Source organism: Varanus komodoensis, unplaced genomic scaffold (assembly GCF_004798865.1).
Source record: "Varanus komodoensis strain SLA01 unplaced genomic scaffold, ASM479886v1 scaffold13_1, whole genome shotgun sequence".
NCBI classification, from domain to species: Eukaryota; Metazoa; Chordata; class Lepidosauria; order Squamata; family Varanidae; genus Varanus; species Varanus komodoensis.
In genome coordinates, this window is record NW_025335408.1 from 9583439 (window position 1) to 9606434 (window position 22996).

The 22996-nt window shown below is 41.3% G+C and overlaps 1 protein-coding gene across 1 annotated transcript in view; it reads left to right on the top strand.

Moving 5' to 3' along the window:
- Positions 1-389: 389 nt before the first annotated feature.
- Positions 390-22996, top strand: part of MET (MET proto-oncogene, receptor tyrosine kinase) — a 108648-nt gene continuing 86041 nt past the window's right edge. Inside the window, exon 1 of the mRNA XM_044423084.1 lies at positions 390-600. The gene's annotated coding sequence lies outside the window, so the exon portion shown is untranslated. The remainder of the gene's footprint in view (positions 601-22996) is intronic.

Consider the following 22996-nt stretch of genomic DNA (forward strand, 5'->3'; position numbering starts at 1 on the left):
AAGCGGCCCTCGGAGCTTCGAGCGCTGCTCTCTTGCTTTGGGTGGACGTGGAGGAAGGGAGGATTCTGCACCGGCCGCGGCTGGACTTAACGGAGTGAGAGGAAGGGGAAAGAGAGGAACGTGGCTCCTCGTCGCCCCCCCCCCGCCAGCCCCGCTGTCGCCGTCACCGTCGCCGCTCCCTCTCCGCTCGTGCTCTGGTGAGTCACCGGCAGGTCAGGAGGATCGCGCGGGAAGGGAGCGGCACAAAGGCAGGGGCGAGTTTGCCGCTGGGAGCCGCCACGAGCGCGGCGGAGCGGGAAGCTCAGCCAAGCCCAGCCGCCGTCTGCCAGCGAGCGAGCGCGCGAGCGCGCGCGAGGCAGAGCGGCTCTCTTGCCAGGCGGCCGCTGCCGGCGGCGTCTCCGCCTCCTTCCCCTCCAGGTGGCTCCCTCGGAGCGGGGGAAGAGGAGAGGAGAGGAGAGGAGAGGCGGGCAGGCAGGCAGGCAGAGCGAGCGTGTGGGCTCCCGCAGTCCCGCGGCGGCGGGGGAGCGTCAGCCAGGGGATCCAGATGCGAAGCAGTCGCTGGCTGAACAGCTGCGCCCTCGCCTTCGGCAAGCAAGCCAGGTACAGCCCAGAGGAGCCCCGCGGGTTGCCAGTGCAACGGGGAGGGGGACCCTTACCTCCGCTGCAGCTGCAATGCACCAGCGGAGCAAGTAGCCCTTTATGTCTGGCACAGTCGAACATGCTTCTTCCAGAAGTGTGTGTGTGTGTCCCGGGTGAGCGCGGAGGGTAGGACTGGCGCCTCCGACGCACCTTCGTAAGTTAGTTGACTTTCGTTCGGGGTGGGAGGAGGAGGTGAACCCGGCGCTTGGCACGGCTCAGCCTCGGCACTTTCTTTCGATCGATGCCTGGAATGGGTGAGGTAATGGTAAAAAGGTGAGCGCCCCTGAGCATGTGCTGATTTCATTCCCCGTCCCCACTTCCGATTTAGCTGGAATGAGGCTTTTTCTCCACTGTAGGGTGTGACTTCTAGGAAGCGTTGAAGCCCAACTTAAGGTTTCTGCAGCTCAATTCTACATGCGCCTAATACTTACTCAGAAGTGAATGTAGGGAGGGTTACAGCCAGGTAAGTCAGCGTAGCATTGGACGTCGCCTTAGACCCCAAATATCGACCATTCGAACGATCTCAGATGCTGTAACTGGGGGGTGGAGGTGCTTTCTTTTGAGTGGCCGCTGCTGTTGCTCTGGAGTAAGTTACATATGATGGGTGGTTGTTGATCAGAGAGGAAATGAGTGGCTTGGATTTTTGGCTGCCATTGCTTTGGATAGCTGCCTGGTCTCAGCACGGTTCAGTCCCAAACCTATTCTCTGTGTCAGCGGTCATTCCTGGAGGAGCACGTGGAGTAGCGATGATAAAAGGGGCAAAGGGCTTCTAATCATGTGCAAAGCGTTTTCCGTTCCACTGAGTAACCGCTGCCGGGCCCTCCTGTATTTGAGATTAAAAGGTGGCGCTTCTAAGGCAGTGCATGTAGCAATTATTTTCGTACGATCTTTTCTTTCGTGGAACGCATCTCGGGTGAAATGAAAATAGTGTTAGATCATAAGTGCACAAAGTCCCGAGGGGTGTGTGAAAATAACTGTCTGCTCGCCGAATGTGGAAGCGGGATATGGCAGGTACTGGAAGGAGAGGACCCCAGGCTCTTTCTGGATGTAAAGTTGCAGCCCTGGCATATGCTATGTGGGAAAAGAAAGTGTCCCTGAGAATATGTAGAGTGCGTTTTGTTCGTCAGCCACAACCATCTGCATATTTGAGATTATGGAGAAGGGCTTTCACGCAGGTTTGGGTCCTGGCACCTGCTAATTAGGGGGCTGGGGAGCAGAACTGGTCTCCGTGGTTGGATTTTGGATTCACTCAAGAGGTGAAGTGTGGGATTTGATAGATGCTTTGGTTCCTTCACGGAGTGGCGTAAAAGGGACTCTTCCTGATCAACGCACACGTAATTTTCCGTACACTTTACAAAAAGAGGGAGGGAGGGAGGGAGGGAGGAGCTCGTGGAAGGAGCCAAGAATAGGCCAAATCTTTTTTCTAAGAGATGATTGAAATGGGATCCCGAATGATTCAGGCATGACTTTCCCTTACGGAGAAGAACTGAAGTGGCGAGAGGATGCTGTGGAACGCAGCTTGCTTACAAAGAAGTTTGGCTACCCGCAGTTTGACTCAGCCTGACGGTGGCGGCAGCTGCGCTATCACCGCTGGCGAAGAAAGAGCTGGGAGGGCTCTGGAGGCAGGCGAATGAGCTCCGGACCTCAGCAAGCGCCCTTTCAGGCAACCTTGCCCAGAGAGGACAATTTCTTGCTTTTTTCTGCAGGTGGACGCTTCTCTTTGCAAGCTTGCCTAACTACTGGGCTCCTGAGAAGACAGTGTGTCGCTGCCCCTCTATTTAGAAATGTAACTGGCCGCGTGCGTGTGCATTCCAGTGCATTCCCTGCTAGGAACCAAACCAGGAATGGGTGACAGTGAAAATAATTTGAACCACTCCATAGGAGAAGCCCCCCCGCCCGCATTTGCAGTGCGACCGGAACTTCTGAGTGCACCTGAGTTTCATGCCAATTGGGATGTTATAATCTAGGAGAACAGAATACACTTGCTGTCAACTAATGGGATTAAAACTGGTTTAACTCAAAATACGGTTTTCATAAAATTATCTTTATCATGCAAGTCTATGGGCCTGTGTTGAAATAGGAGAGGTGGGTTGTGGCATGTAGCCAAAATCTCTATATTTCCATCCTTGTTTAGTCAAACTCAGTGAAAACCCTAAATGTTTCTGTGAGGAAACTTGCTCCTTAGGCAATGCTCTGACAAAAAACATTGTAAGAATATCCGGGTATTAAGACTACTGCATTCTCTTCAAGTTAGGGTTACACCTGTATTGTTAAAGTGCACATCAACAAGTGTCCACACACCTTTTTCTGGCCTAACTTAGCCAAGTTGTTGAACAAAATATTATTTCATTTTGTCAGACCTGAAAGAAATATGAGCCAAAAACAAACTGTCAGAGTTATAGCTGTAGTGAATACCCATTTGTGAATAAGGAAAGCAGGAAACTTTGTGTCCCAAATTAGTGTGCATGTAAAGGTTCTATTAAAGCACTTTTGTATTAGGGGGTGGTTGCTCATTTGGCCTAACAATCTGATATTTGCACCATAGAGAGAACATTTCTACAAATCTTCATTTCATGGTTGTAAACAGTTTGATCCACTAATACCATACAGTATTATCTTACATAAGTATTCCTGGAGACAAGACCCATTGAGTTCAATGCTGTAAAGCTTGCAGCATCCATTTAAGGAAAAGCCACCTAGGAAGGCCATTTGGCAGTTATAGGCAGTATATAAATATGTGCATAGATAAATAATAGGTATCTCTTTAGAAGGTCAGATGCTGAAGATGAAACTCAAATACTTTGGCCACCCAATGAGAAGGAAGGACTCATTGGACAAGACCCTGATGCTGGGAACAATAGATGGCAAAAGGAGAAGGGGATGGCAGGGGTTGAGGTGGCTAGATGAGGTCGCTGGGGCGGTGGGTATGGGGTTGGGTGGACTCTGGGGGATGGTGGAAGAGAGGAGTGCTTGGAGGAATGTCCATGGGGTCCTGCTGGGTCAGGCATGACTTTGCAACTGAACAGAACAGATCTCCATCTGCCTATTTCTATTGCAATATGTTGGCTAGAGCAACTGATGGACCGAAATAAGGTTCTCTTATAAATAGATTTTTCTATGAGATTTTCTTTGTACTGCTTTCTGGTGCATGTTGTACGTGAATTATTTGAACATCCTGATTTCTAATCTATACTGTTGAGATCAACAGCACTGGTTGTACAAAGATGAGAAGGGTTCACAGTTTTGATCTTAAACAAGTATTTGGAAAGTTCCAGTGAAATAGGTGTGACAAGAAAAACCAGAGAGACTAGGTACACTGGGAGTGAACAATCAAAAGAAAATTTACAGTTTATTCCGACATTCGGAAAATACATGTGACATGTAGCTAGCCCCAAAGGGACTACAGAGATGGAGTCTGTACAAGATGTAACCTACCAGTTACATACACAGTTTGGAAGAGCAGAGGGGGATTACGTACACAGTTTGCTATAGGCACATGAGTGTAAAACAATAGGGTTGAATGGATTAAGACAGCACAGCACAAAAAGAAGAACCTTCAGGACAGGCAGATATCAGCATGTCTAAGGTGTGCTCTCCAAGGAAGACCTTTCAGGAGAGGCACATTAGCACATTTAAGGTGTCTGTGGGGAGCAGGACTTGCCACATGGGTTCCTGATCAGATCAGACCTTAAGCCTAAAGCTGTTCTTACAGTGTCACATTTTTAGCAGCCATATTATGGCAGAGCTGTTGCTCATCTAGTTCTTACAGGTGTTTCTGAGGAAATGGGTAAGAAACCTGTCTCTGGGAGTGGTTGCAGATATTTGCAAGAGCAAAATAGAGATCAATTTCATTGGCAATTGTTTGTAATATTAAATCTGGATAGGAGACGCTGCTTGTGCTTTTGCCTTTTGGGCTATGCTTAGTGATACTAACATGTTAAACAGGCTGCATGCCTTTGATGTGCGGCATATTTCTGCAGGTATGTGCAAGTGGCTACATAACTTCTTGTTCTTACGTTAAATTGTTGGTATGAATTGTGGGAGTAATGTTGCAAGGATGGTGTGCTCCAGGTGTAAGTGGAATGTAAGGTGCGAAAAGATACATTTTTGTATATCATTGTCCTTGTGTGCTTTTCCTGGTAATGATGACAACATTGGCTCCAATGGACACTGTTATTGTCTCGATTTAGTCATTCCAAGGAACAATGGCATGGGTGCAACAGGTTCTTCTGGATGTTGTGGCGGACCTGGGAACTTTGTAGTTTGTGCATCCCTTAGGATGCTAACTGCCTGCCTGGGGAATGCTGAGAGCTGTAGGACCTTTTCCATTTTAACATGCATAGAAGTGCATTCTAAGGCAATTGTCCCCTAGTTAATTGTATCAAAATGAATAGGACTATAGTTAGGGACATGACTTGTGTAACAGAAAATAGGTCATGCCAAGATGGTGCAGGGGACATTTAAAGCAGAGAAACAGGAGATAGGAGTTGGTGCTGAGCTCATTCCACCAGCATTTTGCCCTCTAAAATCCCCCCTTGCAGCAATTTTTCTCCTAGAAGGGAAGGAGTCAAGAAGGCTGTTGGGTCCAACCCCCTGCTGTTGCAGCTCACCAATTTACACCATCCCTCTCAGATGACTGTCCAGTTTCTTTTTGAATGTTTCAAGTGTGGGAGAGCCCACAACCTCTTTAGGCAACTGGTTCCACTGCTGTATTGCTCTGACAGTGAGGAAACTTTTCCTAATATCTATTATCTAGCCTGAATCTGGGTTGCTGCAGCTTGACTTGATTATTCCTGTCCTACACTTTGGTATCAGCAAGAAGAGGTCTTAACCTTCCTCTTTCTGACAGTCTTTGAGCTACTTATACAGTGATATCATGTCCCCCATCAATCTTTTCTTCTCAAGGCTGAACATACCTAGTTCTCACAGTCTCTCCTCACAGGGCAGTGTTTCCAAACCTGGGTCATTTTTGTTGACTTCCTCTGGACCCTTTCTAATTTTCCTGCACCTAAATCTTGCTGCCCAGAAATGGACACAGTATTCCAGATGAGTTCTGACTAATGAGGAGTATAGGGAACTACTACTTCTCATGATTTGAAGTAATACTTCTATTAATGCATCCCAGAAAAGTATTTGCCCTTTTTGCAGCTGAATCACACTGATATTTAGCCTGTTGTCCACAATAACTAGAGAAATGGGTGCAATCCAGCTGTGAACTGTAGTTTGTTTGGTAGTCACCACCACATGGTGAAATCACATGGGACTTGGTCACATGAAAGTGTCGCACATGTATTTGGCACTTTGGTCCTCAGGCATTCAGTAAATCTAGAGAAGAAAGTAGCAGGGTGAATACACAATTACAGGGTGAATACAATTACAAATTGTATGCAATTCTCATACAGTAGACTGGTATGGTTGGTCATTAGAAGAAGTCAACACACAATTGTTTGTAAATAATGTGGTGTATATTTTAATGCCAAGAACATGTAGGAACTCCCCATAAAAATGACAGAATTATTTGGGGAATGATATCTGGTTCTATTCTTGCAAATTTATATGATCCATCTGAAACATAGCTATAAGGATAGCATGGGGTTCCTTTTCTAAGATCAAGTTATTGCTGCTTATACTGAAGATTTTAGAGAAGGTCATGTTGAGAATGGCAGAAGTAGGATGTCTTTGTAGTTATACTTTTTCATGAAACTGTCAGAAAACTGAGCAATACCAAAGTCTTTTGGCATTGCTCAGAAAAGCAGTAATCTTCACTTCCTATGAGGAAAATCCAATTAACATAACAGGCAAGTTTACATGACACAAGAAGCCATGGTGAGATCTTACGATTGCAGGGTTTGTTAGACTCAATTTTAGAGTTCCTGTGTGGTAGGATTATTTTTCTTAAAACCACAGAGAGTATCAATAGTCTGTGCTAAGGTTTCCATGCTTCAGCACAGCTTCTAGGCTCAGGATTGCCATTTTACATTGTTGATATGAAAACATCATAGAGTCCTGGCAAGAGTGGCTGCAGAAGTGGCAGTTTCTAGCTTTTGATCTCTACTGCCCCCCGCCCCACAGGAACATGCACATCATTGTTCATTTTATTCCCATTGGCCAAATGATGTCTCTGTCTCCCTGTTTATTTCTGGAAACAGCAAGAAAATACACAGGAGAAGTAGATGGGGGACCATGGTGAAACTGTTTCTTTTCATTTATTAAACATCTTTTTTATGTAACTGGAAAGTGCCACAAACATGCAGGCACACTCAGGATAAAGAACAGGAGGCTGCTGTGATCCATAGGTAAGAATAGGGAAAGGGCAGGGAGTTTGCTTGTGGGAGCTGCCATGATGTGTGTTCAGGATGGCACAGGGAGCATGGAAACCACACTGCCCAGGTAACCATGTGATTGTCTGACTGGTAATTTTGTGCAAAATTCTGCATGCCGTGGGAACAGTGCCATGTTGGGTAAACCCAGCCAATAAAACTTATTACCAAGTAGCACATATAGAATTGTGCTGTTATTGTCCCAATCTCATTTTAATATGCCTTCGGGAAGAAATGGCTTCCTCTTTTCAAATAGAAAACATGGGGAGAGTTACTGTGGTGCATTAAGTATAATGGCATATTGATCTTAGCTGTATCCCTGCAGTGTCATTTCCATAAGTCTAAGAGAATACCACCATAAGGCTTGTTGAGTTTATTGCTTCACTTTAAAGATCTGAAAGATGCAGTTATGCTAGCCCCACAGTTTCCTATCCATTTAGAGAAGGAATGTTATGTTGACCAAGGGGAAATTTCTATCATTCATCCATTTGCTTGAGGACAAATGGTTGCTTGTCTTAAATGAAATAGTGACTGACTAATTACAATTCTTCGCAATACTACTCAAATTATATATCCCTAATCAGCAGTTACTCATCCCTGATCAGCAATTAATCTTGCAAGCAATCATGCTTATGTTTTGGAAAATTCCCCACATTTTTGATGATTGGCCATGCTGGCTGCAGAGATAGGAACTGAAGTTCAAAACATTTGAGAACATCAGGCTGAAGAATGTAAATATAAAACTTAGCTTCCTAGTGAGCCAGCACACAAATGATGCTCTCTTTCACCAGTTCTAGGCATTTCTGGGGTAGAATAAATGGGATCAAGAAAACTAAGTCTAGGCATCATGTGTCCAGCAGTCCTTGGTTTCAGAGATGAAGTAACATAATGGAGCTTCCCCATCATTGTGGAGTCAGTTCTAGAATGACTGTTGTTGTTTTTTGTCTTTGAAAATTTCGTTAAGAAAGCATTTTATCAGTTTTATGATCTGCACTCAGACGTAACATTAAACCATGATACAGTGCTTGGTGAATGACCCTGACTTCTTGAGTACTTCCCCTCCCTTTAGTCATTGTTGAGAGGAAGAGTCCCGCCTTCCCTTAACTGTGTCTGTTGTTTTGTTTAAACAATGGGTCATGATTTAGTAATAACAAGAATGGTTGAACCATGATTTGAAGTTGGCATGTTTTGCAGCTATCCATATTGTGGAACCACAATCCCAAGTCCAGATGAAATGACTTACCAAGGTAAAGCAAAAGGTTCCATACTTATATTCTTTAGCCATGTAGCAAGAGGGAAAGAAAGCAGGGGCTATGTTGGCCAGTGGGAAGCTGAGGCTTGTTCGTGTAGCACTGAATCGTGCTTTAGCATTTCATTCAAAGGCAGTGGGTGTCTATAAGTCTTATAGAAAGAGATAATTTGGCAACCATGTTGGTTCTAGTCTTGTTAATTGCAGTGCACTCCATCTAGGCTGAGGACTTCCATTGAAGAGTATTCAGAAGCTGCAGCTGCAGAACATGATCTTTTTGGCAGGTCATACAGGCACCAAGATAACTTTTTTGAGGGTGCAACACTGGTCATATAAGACTGACGGGACTGTTTGCACAGGAGAACTGGTAGGGTCCTAAGTGTCCCATTGGATGCTGGTCTATACATAATTTTAAAAGAACCCTTAATATCAAAGGTATAATTATAACTGTGCCGTGCATGTACATGCTATGAAACCTTCAGTGTGTTCACGAGAGGCTAACTGTGCTATTTTTAATCATTCAGATTTGGAGAATGAAATGAATGGACAGCCTGTGACAATTTTATACAATACAGCTGACTGGATCAATGGTCTGTCTCAGCTTCCTACAATTCTGATAAACTTTCTTTCTATTAGGTTTCCTTTCTGTTGAGCAAAGTATTCAGATGAATGATGCAGAAGCTAAGAAAGGAACCTACTGGCATCAAGATGACTCTTTGACCAACATAGTCTGAAGTGGGCTAGGCTAGGCCCACTTCAGGCAAGCTTTTGTGTTGTGGGTACATTTGGGAATTTGAGAAACTCCCCAGGGCATAATCACAAAATGGCTGCTCAGGGAGGTATGGCGAAGCAACCTGTCCAGAAGTCTGAGAACTGGGCAGAGGTGAGAACCAACACACTAAACATTTTCTTTGAACCCTTAAGTTTTGGGCCCAGTAGAAATCTATTCAGAACAATCTCAGAGATAGGTAAGTTTAAAAAAAAAGAAGAGGGAGAGGTAGATGTCAAGGAAGGCGTTTGAGACTCATTGGTGCCCATAGGGGCTGCATTACGTACCACTGCTCAGAGTATCTTTTCTTCTATATAAACTTCCTGCCACTTTGTTTTAAGTTTTGCCAAAGAGGACCTAATCAGGGTACCAGTTTCAGAAATGTAAGATCAGCATCTGTCTCAATAATGTAGAATATTAATGAGGATATAGCTTTAAATCCTTCTGTCTTGTAGAATGCAGACAATCTGATAGTCCGCCTGGCTTTTCTTTATACTAATTATTGTGAACCACTTTGTGAATTCATACTGAAATGTGGGATATAAATGCTGAAAATTATTAAAAATGGGAACTCATGAGCATTGACTGGAATAGATCTTTTATTCTGAGATTACTTTTCCCAGGTCTTCCACTTAAACATGCAGAAGAAACTGTAGAAAATCTTTGCCTACTTTCTGTTGACAGAATCTCAGTTTTCAATTTGTGAGGAGGAAATAAAAACTCTGGTTTATGGGAAAGATCAGCTGTTCAAACCTCCGCTACTTTATTGAGATTAAAGCCCCAGGTTCCCTGCAGGTTCTACTCATGATAATGCATTACCGGGCACAGGTAGACTCAGTTGAAAGGTTTCAATATAAGTACAGAGCATTTTATACTCTCCTGGTCAGGTACACAGGTATGGAGCAATTGATGACAGAATTTATTTATTTATAAAATTTGTGTGCCATCCAATTACTTGCATCTCTAGACAGCTTACAATATAGATACATTGACAACCTGGCACCGAAAAACACATAAAGACATTATGAATGAATGCAGACATTACAATGAAATTCTGAGGTTATCATATACAGAACAAATGAGGAAGATTAGCCAAACATCCAGGTGACAATATTTCTAATTGCAGTGTATTGGCATTTCAGTTGAGTAAATTCCAGGAACTTGAATCCATCTGCAGGTCTGCTTAGACATGTAAATTCAAGCTATTGAGAAACCATTCATGAACTCTTAAGCTCATCTAGACTCAAACCCTGTGTAATGGATCTGCACCTTTCTGATTGGGCTAGCAAAATAAATACTTCCTGGTAAACTATGAATTCCTGCAGGGATTATGCAGCAACATTGTAGCTGTGATTGTGTATTGGACTGAATGGCCTGTCTGCTCTGGCTTACAGCTAGAGGGGAGGGGGAGGGAGTGCCATTTTCTTAATGCAACAGCAATATTAAACAGTGACTTGGCTTGGAGAGCCAATGCTTTTGAGAAAGAATGCAGGTTTGATTTTATAACACAAAAAGCACATATAAGCAATGTTTTTCTGCCAGGATTTATCCAAATTTTTCCAGCACTGTAAAGGTTTATAAACATGCAGTGCAATAGTTAAACAATTTCTCTATAGATCATGGTAATATATTTTTAAAAATCTGTTTGTATTACTTGCCTAAGTTATGTGAGTAGGTTCAGGAAACATGCTCAATTTGTTACCAGTATTTTCAGTCAAGCTCTTTCCCTCCAAATTTGAATACTCATCTGATTAGGATTACTCACTTTAAGATTTGATTTTAGCTATTTAATTTAAACAGGATACACCTGCCTGAGAAGACTTCTGAATTGCAATATACCTGGAGTCTTGCACAAAAAATATTTTGACAGTGATTCAAGGGCAAGGCTTGTCTGGGCAAATTCTGTTCTTTTGTCATTGGTGTACTATTAATTCCAAATAAGGGTTTTAGGGCTGCTTTCGTACTTGCTATTTGCTTCTGGGCAAGAAAAAGCATTTGACACTGTCATCCAGCAATTAATGTCAAGAATACCCCAATCAGATTACTATATTATATCTATTGGTTTCACAGTCCATGTATGTGTGGCAAAATAGACTCACAGGCTGCACTTTAACAAAACACTTTTTTATTGTCAACAAGGGTTTGTCTTTATGTAGCACAGCCTTTCCCAGCCTGATGCCTGCCCTCCAGAAATACTGTACTGCAGTCTCCTCATCCCCTGCCAGTCTGGCCACCGTACTGGCTGGGAAAGATGGGAAGTGCAATCCAACTTATCTGGAGGGCACCAAGATTGGAAAGGCTGCTGTAAGACAAGTGTCATGCAACTCTTGTCAAGTTGTCTGCCTTTCTTTTTGTATTTGGAGTGTAAAAACCCCCCTTCTCCATTAGTTTAGCAGAGCAGGGACTGTGACCTTAAAGCAAGTAATTACAAGAGGGCAGTTTGGCCACATGTGTCAGTTCCATTGTATTCATTTGTAATCAGGTTAGAGAAAAGGGATGAATTGGCATGCTTGAGGCACTTACAATAAGCACAGTTTTTAAAACACTCAAGTGTAAAGAATTGGATTGTCCAGGAAAACAGTATTTCTAAATAGTTACTGTGACTGGGGAACTTCTGGTGCATGTCCATGCATCTTTAGATGTTTTCTCATTTCCATGTTGTCAAAAGCCTGAATAATGCGGTCCAGAACTATATCCACTACTTTCCCCATATTCATGTGTTGGGAAAATTGTGAATGATTGTTCTTTGAGAGCCTGCATCTTGACACAGCTTTGTGGAGCTTCATTCAGCAACTCTTTGAGCTGCTGTAATATCCAAAGAAGTCAAGGCAGGCAGAGTATGCCATGGGCTGCCATTGTCTAATTTTGTAGGTTTGGAAGGCAAATGGGTTGAACTAAATATGCACAGCTTCCTAACTGAAATTAGTACGCTCAGGATTTCAACGTATCTGTAAGATAATAAAGTGAAGAGTATTTAAGGGCAACTCTCAGAATATGGAGGATTTCAGCATCCTATTGAAGGCAGAAGGCGTGCAAGGGTGATAGTCACCTCTGCACTTCTCCCACTCTACCTAAGTCTTTCGTGCCTGCTCTCAAGGAAGACAGGATCAGGTGCTTCCAGGTTACTTGGTATCCTGTCCTAGCCATGCTCCTCCCATCCTCCTGAAATGTCCCCCAGTCATGAATCTTCCGACTGAAGAGCCACAGTTGTGTGGGTCTTTCTGTTCCATCCTTAAATAATCATTTTCAACAAGAAATGCCTATTTTGGGGAAAAAAGAAAAAAAATTGAAGAGCCATGTTGGTACATATTGCATTAAAACTAAGCTTAATTTTTAGATTTTTTCAGGAAGTAAATTTATTTAAAGAGTTATTATTTAGATCCAAGCTTTTTGGAAAAAGCTTATTCATCTGCTGCTACCTTTCAAGAGAGTTGTCAGCTGGAAATTCCAGAAGCAACTGGAGTGATCTGTAATAAGAAGCATCCATTATGTTCTCTACAGGGCTGTCATGTTCTTGAAGGAGGGACAAAAAGAAAGGCAGGCATTTGACAACTCTGTTTTTAGCTCTTCCACAGTGGTGCAGTCTTGCAGAGAATAAATGTGGGGGATCAGTAGAGGAATACCACCCCCATTGGAAAGGAAGCAAGCAATTGTTTATATGTAATTTCACAGCCAAATTCAATTTAAAAAAAATCTGCTTCAGTTTATGGAATCCTACTGTGTAAATTAACCAGAATGAAAGAATTGTCCATGTTTTCTTTTAAAAAGTAACTCTTAGCTGAAAGTACTAGCAGAGAAAATAAACCCCTTATTTCTAATGTAGATCTTTGCAAAATGCTCCTAACTCATGCTTTGGATTGTCCGCATTTACACTGAGGCCATTGCTGCCCTTCTGAGATGGGAAGAGTTTTGTTGTACTTCCAACAGGATATAATCCTTTTAAGGTACTCTTACTGGTACAAATGGGCACAAGGCAAGAATTGATACAGATTCTGATTTCTGACCCCATCTCCATTCTCAATCTATAGAGGGATGATATCAGCACAGAGGGTATGCATCTGCACACCATCCAGTCCCCTGGAAAATAGAGGATATTGGAACACAAGTACTGTACAAAAGCACGTGCAATTAAGCCCTAAGCACTTGGAATAATTTAATGTGTGGACACTAAGGGTGGGTTAAAAAAGAAGTAAAATTTACACAGGTAAAAGCCCATAACCAACTTGGCACATGCAATGTTACCCAAATTGGACACTGGGTAGCCTCTTAAGTATTACCAAAAAGTAGGACATTGGTTTGCAGGAATTTCCTTGTCAATTAATATATGTATAGCAGCAAATTTAGAAATATTTCCTTTCATTTATGACCAGGCGGTCTGTGTCTTGCTTAGTTTGCTGTGCAGAACTGACTGTTGATGGGCAACAGTTAGAAACATAGAAACAGAGCGAGTCAGAAGGGATCTCCTGGGCCATCTAGTCTGACCTCTGGCACCAGCCGGCTCCGCTCACGACATGTGCATGTCAGTTCTTATTCTTTAAACCGGAATTGGACAATTTGGCATTTTATAGAGAGGATGGTCCTTTGTCATCCCTCCGAAGTAAAAAAAAGAAAGAAAAGGGATGGATGGCTATCCTTTCATCCCCCTAAAGCTATCACATGGAATTGCTGGCTGGAGAAGTGACCACAGGAAGAGCTGTACATGGCATACTTGCCTGTGATGGAAATATAATGGACTCAAAAGTAAGAGAACCAGGAATAAAGAGTCACTATAACTCACTAAGGAGTGGATGGAATGGGTAATTTGAAGTCAGCCTCTATTTTGCCAGAACATGTCCTGTGGCAGACTCTACTTGATTTGACCACTTTGAGATTAAAGAATAAAAAAAAGTTTAGTCAGTGCACATGGGAAGGAAGGTTTAGCTCAAGTGGCAGCATACACAGAAAACAGGAAACATCTACAATAAGAAGGTATTTGTCTTCATACAATGGAACATAAAGATGTGTCATCATGCAGTTTAAGACAAACACAGCTATTTCTAAGTAAACTTACACATTACTGTAGGGAAAGATTGCATTAGGTTTCCAGGACATTTTGTAGCCTGCTAAAACTTGCACAAAGGAGAAAAACAAACAAATGTAACCTATTCAACTCAGTGCACAGCTCTTAATCAGTAAGTAACTCATGCTGAGGGAAGGGAAATCAATTTTCAGAAGTCAAAGAGTAACAACTGCAGATTTAATCAAATTGCATCTGCAGTCTCTTAGTATTCTCAATATTTCTGAAAGCAATGAGCACAATGGCTAAGAATGAATTTCAATAGATGTCACCTATTTGGTTGCTAAACTTCATTCTTAGAATTTATAGAGCTGGGCTAACTTATTAGAAGCAAAAATACTTTAAGGTGTTTGATGCTATTTATTAGGATAGACATTCCTATATAGCTTCAGAAAGAACACAAAAAATGCCATCAGTTCTATCTGTAGCCCACATAAGATGAAATCCTGAGAATGCAATGATATTCTTTCAGGATAAAGAAAAGATCATTCAGAGACAAATAAAGTAAATGATAGTTTCTGATTATTAGAATGTCAGTTGGATTCATACCCTAGTAGAGTATATGATCTGAAAATTGGGCAAATCCTTGGGAGCCCTCACGCTTGATTCTGCCTACATGCTCATAAACAATCTATGGTTTGTTAATTGTGAGTTGTTCAAACATCCATAGTTGGTTATATACTCTTTGGGGGATTACATAGGACACATTCCTACAGATTTTGTCCCTACATTCCATAATAAGTGCACAGGATATGAGAGCATTAACTTCTGAACAGTAGAAATGAAATGGAATGCACACAGAAGGCAAAGGTAGCTTGTCTTGACCAAAAGAAAATACCCAAATCCATCTTTCTGTCATACCATTATTAAGTCAGCTGAAGGCACAGTCCTATCCAAGGTGAGACAGAAAAAAAGTCCTACAAGCTGCCATGGTGACTGGGAAAGCTGAGTTGTAGGACTTTTTGCTGTCGAATTATGCATAGGATTGTGCTGTAAAATGCCTGATAAAGGTATTGTAGTAATAGAGTTATTGGACATTTTCTGTTTGAACTTACCTTGAACTTCTTTCAAACAGAGGCAAGGAAGCTCCAGCCCAGCCTGTGAAGGGTTGAGATCCTTAATGGGACCCTGGCCCTGCCCTGCCATGTGTCCTGCAGGCTAGCATATACAGAAATGTTTTAATAAATGAATGAATGAATGAATGAATGAATGAATGAGGAAGAACCTGAGAGAGAAACATTTTATCCCCAATCTGTGAAACCTCAGATTCCAGCGTATTCCTGCCAGTGATTGCAAGACCACTTGCAAGTACTAGCTTAAGCATACCTGCTTCTTGATTCTTGTGCAGGAAATAAATAAGCAGGAGGAAAACTGGCAGAGGATGCACTTGACTCCTCCCATGCCCTCGACATCATAGAGCCCTCGGCTTTGTCTATGAAGCCATCCAGCCACTGTCCTGCAATAGATTCCCCACCCCTGGTTTAATTGACTTTAAAAAGTAAATAAACTCTACACATTCATAAATACTTTATAGACCCATGGAGCTCATATTTTAAAATACAGATATAGGTATCTTTTAAAAATATTGCTTTAGAGAACCTCCCATTTCTCTGTTACTAATGTAAAACTAAAAGCAAAAGCTAAGTTTTGTGAACTGGCACTCTAAAATGGTCAGCAAACTTACTCATGCAACTGCATGTAGATGTCATACTTCCATGTCTACTGTTCACTTCCCTGTTTCAACTGAGATTTTTGCTATGACTAGCAAAGTGAAATCCATAACCCAGATAAACAGTTGCTGTAGACTTTAAGGAAAAAGAATATGCAAAACTGTGATGGCTCTCACTAGGAATGTATATCCCTAATACAGTGAACTTTCCCCTGTTAACATTTCTGTCCTGCAGGTAATCCTGGCTTTTAATTGATCCTCAAAATAACACAAATGAGCGCAGCATAATAACTTCCTGGAGGCAAGGAGCCTGCCAATTCCAAAGATGTGTTAACACTGAAAGGAACAAGTTAGCACACATACCCTGTGTAAAGATGCCTTTCGAAATTAGATTGCAATGCTGATTTGATTTTCTAAAAGGTATCTGAAACAAGAAAACATTGCAAGGTTAAAGATTCTCAGAGTAATGAGCATTTGTGGGATTTCAGAGAGCTCAGTGCAGAACAAATCTTGTGTTCAGGAGGAAATGGTGTGGGGGTAGCGAGAAGAAAGGTTATTTAATTATTCTTCTCTTTAAAGTGTCATCTATATAACATTTCCCTTGGGTGAAGAAATCAGTTTAAACATTGTTTCTGCTAACCTGGTTGTATCAGCTAGTATGTATTAATTATAAATACTTTCAAAATAATTGCTAAGGGAAAGAGAAAGTGCTCTTTAAAAATAGATCCAAATACAACAGAAATCTCCTAATTGTATGAACCTGTTGCCCTTGCCCTTTTATATGACCCTTGTTTACGTGCAGATGACACAACACACTATAATTATCAAATGCTTTCATCTTTTCTTTATCTTTAGCCAAAATGGTACACAACATAAAATTTATAGCACAAAGATCATGCAGGGCGCAATAGTATCTTGTCTCGCATAACTGAGGAGCCATCAATATAACCAACAGCTCTGAAGGCTCCTGAGGTTGTAATTACACGGATTTGCCTAGGAAAGTGGTGCCACCATGAAAACGACCCTGCTTCTTTGCTCACAGGTAACATGCCTGTGACAGATAAAGAACAGGGCTTTGAGTGCTGATTATCTTGGGAAATGCCTCTTCCATAATTAAATGGACACACAATGTGTCACAAGTGCTCTCCTCACACACGGTTTTTCTCTCCTCACACACTTCCAAACTATGCTCACAGGCTTTCAGTCACCAAGCAATCACCTCCCTCACTCATCCCCCTGCTCTTCTGAAACTTACCAACATTAAAAGGACACACTAATAGCACTTCAAATAATTACAGAATGTTTTCAGAGTGAAAACAAAAAAAATCTTTTTGGGGCAGTTCCAACACTCTGTGACTAGACTGATTCTCCTCACTACAGTTCACTGTGCTTGCACCATAACTCCTCTGGAAGGTCCTCTAATTCATTGGAGCAGATTTGAGATGCAGGGTGGGGGGACTGTGGGAGGGGAAGCTGTTGACCAGCATTAGATGGTGAGATCCAGTGAGAAATTTGGATCCAGTGAGAAATTTGGATCCAGTGAGAAATCTGTGCAGCTCACAAACGCAATAGAATCTGCAGGACACCCCACTTATGTAAGGGAAGCTGGGGCATAAGGGAATCGGCAGAGCATGGGACTGGGACTCAGAGGATCTGGGTTCTAGTCCCTACTCAGCCATGGAGCCAACTGGGTGACTTTGGACCAGTCACAGGCTCTCAGCCCAACCTACCTCACAGGGTTGTTGTTTTAGGGATAAGAATGGGAGCAGGAGGTTGAGAATGAGGTAAGCTGCTTTGAGTTCTTTAAAAAGAAGAAGGCAGGATATAAATCTAATAAATAAAATAGGGTTGCTATTAGGATCTTTTAATAATATTGACTAGTGATGGTTTGTGTTGTGGATGAAAGCATTAAGGTTGTCCAACTTTTCACACTCTGGCATAAAGGAATGTATTGCTTGTACTGACAAATCATCATTGCTGAGTTTAAAAGCTCCTCTAAAGCTCCTCAAAGTAGTTCTTGGACCGAGTAAGGATGCCGGATGCCATCACAACTTGACTGTCATCTGGGTGTTTGTCCATTCTCAGAATGGCTTCCATTTGGTTGATTACAAAGCATTCATTTCCCAGAAGGCAAATAGGCAATATTGAAATGAAAAGTTAACTGCCCGTGAAAGTAAGTATAAGGCAAAGATGGGATCTGAGCCTGAATACACTCTTATGAACCCAAGATGGTGCTGAAAGACAGAACTTAATTTTCCACCACGGCAACCTATCAGGTTTTTCCTTCCTTGATAAAATAAGGTAGACAGCAAGCCTGCTGTTTACCAAGAGACCCTGATTTTAGATTCATGAAGGAGGAAGAGGACCTAATTTTTATTCAGGTGAATATGAACGAAAGAAGGAGGTATGTCCCACTTTTTGTGGTTCTTCTAGTAGGCAATAGTAACATGAACTCTTTGCATATGCATGGAGGCAACACAGTTGTGCAGGTATGGTATAGCAAATGGATTTTTAAGAAGCCTGTCATGGAATAGTCCATTTCACCTCTGATGCTTGCTTAAAGCCTAGTCTAGTTAAAGCCTCCTGGGTTTGATTTTGTTTCATACTCCTGTTTGTATGTTGAATCATGCTCAGTTTACATGTTTAATCCACTTTGTATTGCTACCAGAAGGTTATGCTTCTTTTTAATTAAAAGAAAATTGAAAAAGAAGTCAGTGTCATCTTACCTGTTTCTGCTGAGAGCTGATCTGACAATAGAAACCTTTGGTCCACTGAAGTTTGAGTAAGTCCCGTACCCTTGGAAAAACAGGGCATATACTAAGGTGCAGGAGTAAGATAATGGGTTCAGTGGAAGTTTGAGATGCCATGCAGTCTTTATTCACATTACAAGTTGCTTGGAAGAAGAATCATAAAAATTTAATACATGGAAGAAATGGAAAGTAAACAGAAAATTTAGGGGCAATGGTGTGAGAGGATAACTACTCTTTTGAGTTGTCCTTTTTCCACTGTAAAGAGTTCCAGGAGCATGCCTTTACTTGCAGTCTGGTTTTATTGGATGAGTTTCAGCTGGTATAGCTCAAGGCAATGGTGCAACCACAGGTTTGTGCAACCAACTCTGCACTGGCTCCTTGCCCCTCCTGGCTTATAAAAGCCACTAAGGAAGGCACAACCAGTTGGGCCGGAGAACTGATTAATGTCTCCTTGCAAGAGGCAATGTTTCCATGCCTCCTGAAAGAGGCAGCAGTGAGACCACTTGTGAAAAAGTTCTCCCTTGATCAGAAGACCTCAGTAACTTTAGGTCAGTAGCAAGCATCACTTCCCTGGGCAAGTTCTAGAGAGAGGGGTTGTCCATCAACTCCAAGCTCTCTCGGTTGAGACTGATTATCTGAATCCATTTCGGTTGGGGTTCAGGCCTGGTTTTGGCACAGAAACAGCCTTGGTTGCCGATATCAGTGGTTTTCAACCAGTGGTCTGTGGACTGGTGCTGGTTCGCGGGAGATTCCCTGCTATTTTAAATTCATTTTAAGATGGTTGTTTTTATGATATTGCTATTGCATTTTCTTGTTTTGTTTAAGAATTGTTGCGAACTGCCCTGAGAGCTTCAGCTATGGGGAAATATAGAAATGAAATTAATAAGAATAAAAAATGGGATTTCATCTGAAGAAGTATAATCTTGGCAAACCTTTTTTGTTGACATGACGGTGTGAGAAGGACACTATCATTAAGATTGTCAAAGCAGCGTTTAGTAGTTGGCTGTGACGTTCACATAAACTCAGTTGCCATGTGGAATGCAGGGATGCATCTGCAGATAATAGAACTGCATTTCTCAAGCAACAAAATATTGTTCTTTTAAGTACCAGAAAAATTCGATTATCTCCACAATAGACGCTCTGCCTTTTAGGGAAGTGGTCTAAATCTGTCACATAATGAACAATTGTGAGTCTGGGCTGAGCCAAAAAAGGGAATATGCTACATGAATTTTCTCTCTCTCTCTGAAATCCAGAATCTTTTGTGGAAATGGCAAGGGACATGACAGGGCAAAAGTGCTGCTTGTGGATACATTATGGGGCTCATCTTCCTCCATCCTTGCTCAGTACTTGAAATTCAGGGAGCAGTGGCTGTGCTCCAGAGTAAACTACTTGTAGCCCTGATTGAAGGCAACTTAAGTGTTTTTGTTTAAAAATCAAATGAATTCAGAACACTCCAGATTAGCTTCATTTACCCTCAGATTCATCTGGCTACACAAGAACGGCACAGTTAGTGTTATTAGTAAAGCACTGGCTGATTTCTAACTAAAATGGTGCTGAAGCAAAGGCAGTGAGTGGCAGCAAACCAACACGAAGGAAGTAAGCTTTCGTGGTTGGGGTATTTCCAAGAAGCTTTTCAGTCATGAACATACCTGGCAAGACTCACTTTGCACAAGAAAAAGTTTGCCTGAATGTTCTCCTCAAGCCAACTATGCACTTACCACATTAAAAATAATGTTTGAAAAAGCATAGTATCTGGAAATAATTCTGTAATTAAGATGGTTTTCTGTGCACTAATATGCCTGTGCTCCTCAGTTTGCTCTCTTTAGATTTGTCTTCAGTATAACTGAAAGAGCCTTTAATTCTCCAGTACAACATATTTCCTAGGTGGTAGCTGTAATGAATATGTCAATTTGGCACTACTCAAGTACAAGAAACTGATCCCACCCAACCCAAATCCTATCTAAATGGAATGAAAACAACTCCACCTTTCAAAAGCAATTGTACCCTGTAGACATGTAATTCTTCCAAGCAAGGTTCAAATATGTTCAAATATGCAAGTGGACTAACAGATTTATAATGTACGTTGAGATAGGGATGAATTACAAACATGATGAACCTTAGATAAGCTCTGGGCAAAAGGAAACATGGTAGCTTCCAGTATTTGCAGTTGAGATAGCATCATGCCAAGAATGAGGTGGGCTGTTCCTCAGTCTGAATAGCCACAGGCCATTTAGAGTCTATCGGTCATTGGTTATGTCAATATCAGCACGGCAAAACCGTGGTATCTTGTGCTCAGAAAGGTTGTTCTAAATAAAATAGCGTTTTAAAAGCCTACTCAGATATTTTCTTCCGTTTCATTAGGCTTGGCTAGAAACTTCATAAGAGTTTCAATTGATTTGTAGGAATGAATAATTCCTTTAAATAGCACTTTCCAAAAGGATGAACTATTTAGTGTGTCTTTGTTTGTATCTGGAACCATCCTATGATGTGGGCCGTATGTTAGTGTTGGGGAACTGACCTAATAATAAAAGAGAGATTGTGCATGCACTCTTCTGCTTGTGGTAAGAAACTCAAAAGTTTTGTATGTGCGAAACTTGTCATGAGGATACTGGCTTTTCAGGGTATCCATTTCTCTTTTTTTCCTACTCTCAAATTTTCATCTTTTTTTAAAGAGAAAACTGTTACTCTTCAGATTTCTGAAAACTGGACTATCATATACTGAAACTAGTTCCTATTGTCTGCTTCTCTACTTATGCTCTTTGTTCCTTTGTGAGTTCTTCTTTCTAGGCTGCTTTTTTGTTCTTTAAGCATTTTTAGCTTTCCTAATATTGTCTTGGTCCTTCCACCTTTATTCTTCCCAGAAGTGCTGTACTTCTTCAACAAATGTTGGATTACATTTCTTCTTCTCAGTCTTTTTAAATAAAGCAAAGTTATTGATCTGCTTCATTCTTCTGGAATACTAGTGAATATTTTTGAAGATTCATTATTTAAAAAAAAAGCCTGTAGTGCTATTCTAGTCTATCACTACCACTACGAGAAGCAAAGAAATAAATCTAGTGGTCTGACACAAGCTCAAAAGCTTACATTATTCTTATAGGTTTAAAGCACTACAGCAGGATACAAAGGAAATCTTATGATTTGTATTGCACTCCAGTCTACTTACTGTAAATTAACATTGCATGAGCAAAGAAGAATATATTTTCTTCAGAATCAGGGAAGAATGACTGCTCTCACAGGTATGCTAAAGTGAACCTGACAAAACCTTGAAGACTTTGTTTTATGAAAAGTTATGAAAAGAGATACAACAATATACTGAATGAATCTTAGTTGCTAAATGAATTTTATTTGCTAAATGTCTGGTTGTGGATTAATTTGATTTAATCACTTGCTGCAACTAAGAATGAATACAACTGACTTAGTCTTTTGCCACTCACTTTCAGCTTAGAATGAATACTAATGAGCCAAGAAGACAAATTACTTCATCTTCTGGAAAGGCCTATAACTTACTGTCAGTGTTGTTGATGTTACATTAACATTTTATTTTCTTTAAATAGCAGGCAAAGTGTCTAGATATTTTTCTTTTACCCCTGTTTCCAGTGATCATAGTTAGTCTGTCTCTAGTATCCAACTTCTGGGAAACAGTCTTTGTTTATGTATCTGTTGGACAATGAGGAATACAAAATCATTTGGGCTTCTTAGATGCTTTAGACGTTCATGGCTGTTAGTCAATATTTCCATGAAAAATCTACTGTCTGAATAAAATATTTGTTTAGTTCTGTGTATAAGCAAATTGTATTCTGCTTTTTAAATTTTGTGTTATGCAATATACTGTAGATCCTTGGTGCATATACACTCTCTTTTTCAGTTATTCTTCATTATTCATAATGGACATGGTCAATTGACATTTGCCTAACCAGTGGATCTTAAGTATGCTGATGCTGTACTGTATTATGGGATGGCACTAGTCTTGTACTTATCAGTTCCAACTATCAAATGGGAAAGCTCATAATCCAGCATTTTGTGTAATTAAAAGAGACTGCAAAAATGCAAAAATAGTACAAGATTGCCAGAATTCAGGGGAATGGCTAACATTTATTGATTCAAATATTTAGAAAAACCAACACTTTTTTGGTACAGTGATTTCACTGAAGGCTTAGCAGATGTTAGAGGAGGATTTTCAGAGCAAGGCTTAAATCTTTAACAGAACTGCCATGTTCAACCTGAACTTCCTTCCTGTAATGGAACCATCACAACACAAGAGTTGTGCCATCTCATATCATGAAATAATAGAGTTAGAAGGGGACAGAAAAGCCATTGGTTCCAACCCACTCAGGTGACTATCTAGTTTCTTTCTGAATATCTCTAGTGTGGGGGAGTCCACAACATCTCTATACAACTGGTTCCACTGTTGTATTGCTCTGACTTTTCATCTCATTGCTAGCCATTCAGAAACCTCAAGCGGCAGTGCACAGTGTTCAGCTATTAAATGTTGCCAAATACTTGAGTGAGACAGCCATTTATGTATACTGTGACAAGTATATATA